General features: G+C 38.9%; 1 long non-coding RNA gene across 1 annotated transcript; it reads left to right on the forward strand.

The window, feature by feature from the left end:
* Nucleotides 1-299: 299 nt before the first annotated feature.
* On the forward strand, nt 300-4,114 carry LOC145540913 (uncharacterized). The gene is made up of 2 exons (XR_014078631.1): nt 300-2,159; nt 3,015-4,114. It is a non-coding gene; the product is annotated as an uncharacterized LOC145540913 (long non-coding RNA).
* The last annotated feature ends 386 nt before the right edge of the window (nt 4,115-4,500 follow it).

Consider the following 4,500-nt stretch of genomic DNA (forward strand, 5'->3'; position numbering starts at 1 on the left):
TTGCAGCAAGTAAGGTACATCTCTACTACTTTAAAGAAGCAACAGAAAGCCAGGGATTGTTGTTTATTTCAAATTTCAAGAACTTAGTCTTAAAGAGCTTCACTTTGTAAACATGAGCACAGTGGTGGCAACTTAACTAATTAAAGATTCATTTACAAGGAAAAGAATCAGATGGATTGCAATAATAATGGTTAAGTCTAACTACTTAGTATTCCCCATAGTGTGTCTGCTGAAATGAAAGCAAGAATAAATGTGATTGTACACTCTTAAATATTATTAAGCACAGCAAGTGTAAGATTGCTTCTGTAATGCATGTTTTCACTTAAAATTACTGAGTTATCTTGAATGCCCAAAGCTTACGGCACTTGTGAAAACATCCATCTTGAGACAGCTAACTGTCAAATATGGCAGCCTAATAGGGAAGCTTTACAAAGGTAAGTGGGTTGCTCCCTATGCATACAGAGGGGACTAGATTGCTCCCTGGATTAAAGATCATGTTGATCCAGCTGCTTTCAAGGTTTGGAGCAAGCCTTAGAGAGTTTTCCAAAAGGTTGCAGGGAGATGAGTTTGATCTATTCTAATTACTTCAAAGAGGATATTAAATTGTTTGTGTAGTCCATTGTTGGCACTGTCTATCTGTCATGAAGGATAATCAAAATAACACTCTAAAAGTAGAATAAGATATAGTTATATAGCTACATACTTATTGCTATCCTCATTTTCAAAGAATCTTAGAGAAAAATACTTCTACCTACCTAGAATGAACTCCCAGCAGGGAAACTGCCTCTAGGAGAGGAGAAATTCATGGGAGACTCAAGTTTAATGCCTCCTCTTGAACACATATCTTGTGACCTAGTTCAAAGATCTGACTTTTCTCAGTTCCATAAAATTCTACCCAGCTAGTTAGTGAAAGCTGTGGGGATACAGCTTTTGGAATGACATAAGAAAGAACTCCTCGGTCAACATAATTGCTTATCATGGAATTTGGGAAATATTCTTAATCATTAGAAAGACACAAGTTAGGCAAAGTTGATAAAACAAAATACAAATCAGGTAAAATGTCATCAATGCTTTTAAATTTGTCTCAAGTCAACCTCACAGCCACCCTGGGGCACACAGTAGTAAAATGATTTGCTCAAAATCACACAGTTTATAAAGTGAACTGTTTTTGAGGACAACTCTGTCAGACTTCAACACCAATGTTTCTCTTCCTGTACAGAAATGCTAGATAGAAACCCTGAATTAGAGGCTGGGTGAGGAAATACATGAGTGATCATGGTCTCTGGTTCTGTATAATGCGGAATATAAATTGTCCTAACCCTCTGTTCTAATTCCTGTGTAAACTCAATCTTTCTGCCAATTTTGTACTTGAACTTTACATCCTGCACTTAGATTCTACTCATGAATTTAAACAACCTTCTTGTTTCTGAATCATATCAGATGAGCACAAAGATCTCATTCTTTGTTTACTGGGGCACATCAAATCCCACTCAGAACTTCTTGTTTACTGACTTTATTAAAAAGTGGGAGGGGCAGGGGCACATTATCCTCCATCATAGCCTCCCATATCACATATACCATTACATCCTCCCTCAATTCCTTGGAATTCAGTCCAGCCATCTCCTATCACATCCACTCTCTTACAGGACAGTCTTGATAATCTGGTCTTCTTTATTGAGGCCCCTCGAAATCTCAGAAAAACACTTTTCTTCATCTCTTCATGAAAAACTGTGTCTTAATCAGGTGCTGCAATTTTTGATGTTTGCAATATGGGAGCAGGCAAATATAATGTCTTGGATGATTTTCAAAAATAATTCTGGCATCAGTTTGGTGTATGCATGATCAGGGATATGACTGGAGCCAGGGACACAAGTTAAGATCATTTCAAGAGTATTGGGGGAAAAAAATGGAAAAAACAAAGCTGATTTATTGGTTCTCGGTCATCAGTCTTTTCTCTGCCCTCCATCTTACCCTTCATTCCTCCAAAGATGAGATGAGGCTCCAGAGAGGTTAATGCCCAGGTAGCCACCACTAGAGAATGCACTTGTAATAGAAATTATAGAGATTGAAATCCATCATAGGGGCTGTTGCCAGGGGAAAGCCAAACAAAAGGAGACAAACTCAGATCCATGGGGATGAATGAAATTTAAAAACAAGACGTTAGGTGAAATGGAGAAATGGTACAAGACTGTAGAACAAATGGCAGAATAAAGTGATAGGCAGAGTGTGATTAATTCATTATATAAAAGAAAGAGAAAATGAACACAATCCTCACAGGAGAACACAGACCTCATTAGGGATTTCAACTCAAAGTACAGATTCTTAAGGCCTTTGATATTCCGAGTCCCCTATCAATTAAAAACAAGAAGATACAGGTAATTAATAGCAGCCTGTTTTGTGTTAGAATTCATATCACAAGATAATGACAGGATAGGTTTAGATTTGGGGATAAAAGCCAAAATCCAAGGCTCTGTTAGGCAAAGAAGCTACTTCATGGAGTCCAATGAATTTGCAAGAGCAGGTCTTAGTCCTAGAAGTTGAGACAAAGCTCAAATATTCAGACATAGACCAAAATAAGTGATACAGCCATAAGGCTAAAGTGTAGGGGCATTTAATAACCGTTAAGCCAGTGAGAGGGAAAGTGTCAGCTGCTTAGTTGTGACCCATGGAGAAGGCAATGGCACCCCACTCCAGTACTCTTGCCTGGGAAATCCCATGGATGGAGGAGCCTGGTAGGCTACAGTCCATGGGGTCGCTAAGAGTCGGACACGACTGAGCGACTTCACTTTCACTTTTCCCTTTCATGCACTGGAGAAGGAAATGGCAACCCACTCCAGTGTTCTTGCCTGGAGAATCCCACGGATGGCAGAGCCTGGTGGGCTGCCGTCTATGGGCTCGCACAGAGTCAGACATGACTGAAGTGACTTAGCAGCAGCAGCAGCAGCATGGACCCTGTGTACTGAAGCCTGCCAGGCTCCTCTGTCCATGGAATTCTCCAGGCAGGAACACTGTAGTGGGTTGCCATTCCCTTCTCCAGGGGATCTTCCCTACCCAGGGATTGAACCTGGGTCTCCTGAATTGCAGGCAGATTCTTTACCATCTGAGCCATTAGGGAAGCCGTCCTTAAGCCAGAAGGATGCCAGAAGAGAATAGACAGAGGCCTTCAGAGTGACAAAGGGGTCTGCCAAACAACCTACACCCAAGCCAGAAAGTCAATCATGTGTGGGAGAAAAAAGTCAAACATGAAAATACTAAGAAATTTAGGTTTATTTTCTGACAAAATTAATTGAGAAAAAAATAAAGCAGAAAATACCAAAGGAGAGAAAAATATGAAATACTATAAGAAAGAGTCTATCAACCTCAGGAGTACTGAAACTGAATGTCAGTAAAATAGCTATGAATAGGCTTAAAAGGCAGGTGGTTTAGTATAGTACAGGGAATGAATGTGGCCCAAAGAGAACATCTAGAAGAAAAATGGAGGAACGTAACCACTGCAAGAGTTAAGAAGACAGAGACATCTCGATGTGATGAAACAGGCATTTGCTTCTCCCATCAAGTGTCATCACAATAGGCCTTTTGGGAGAGGAAATAGTAACTTCTTCACTTTGTAGTGAATAGTATCTGCAATAAATAATATCATATAATTATTGCAGATATTATGATAACTTTTTGAATAAAGATTTAGATAAAAGCTTGGTAACTTAATTAATACAGAACAGAAGGTGAACTTTTGGCCTCTTCTTCATATACCTTAGTAATGTTGATATATAATTTAAGGTACAAATAATATATAATTTAAGTGTTTGGGAGCAGGATAGTGACAGAATCAGTGTCAGTATATACCAACTCTGAAATGAAGAGATACTCTGGGAGAGAGAGAGATAATTGAGATTGCTATATATTATTCCAAGTTACCTAAAGTAGAAAGAAAAACAGTAAGATATCTTTCAAAGATTTGGAGCGAAAGGGGAGCACTACAAAAATGGGGAACATTTAGTACCTCATTTGTAAAATGTGAATTTGTAGTCTAAAAAGGTGAAACAACTTAAAATAAAGGGACAGATACATTGTTTGGAGATAAGTGGACAACTGCAAAAAAAGAGAAAAAGAAAAAGGAAAGAGAGGTGGAAGAATCCAGTACAGGGCCCATGAAAGCTGGTTGTCTTTGGGTATTGGTTTGAGGGTGGTAGATGCTTGGAAGCTGGCAATCCTGATGTTCAGGAGACAATGGATAAAAGAAGCTTTGGGGGCAAGTGACTAAGTTTTCATTTTAAACACTGTTTTTCTCCATTTTATATTTAACCTGGTGAACATATTACACTGATAAAAATAAGACTTTTTTTTTCCCCCTAGGAGCAGCATGAGGTGGAAGGAGGCAAGGAGTAGGGGGAATAGTTGAGGATTTAAGCCATATTTCTGAACTGACACAAAGAATTAATGCCAAAGGTGATAAAGGAAACTGGGTATTCCCATTTCTATTTCTGTGTTCTTTATACCACA

Source organism: Giraffa tippelskirchi, chromosome 3, assembly GCF_054371585.1.
Source record: "Giraffa tippelskirchi isolate mGirTip1 chromosome 3, T2T-mGirTip1v1.2.pri, whole genome shotgun sequence".
NCBI lineage: Eukaryota > Metazoa > Chordata > Mammalia > Artiodactyla > Giraffidae > Giraffa > Giraffa tippelskirchi.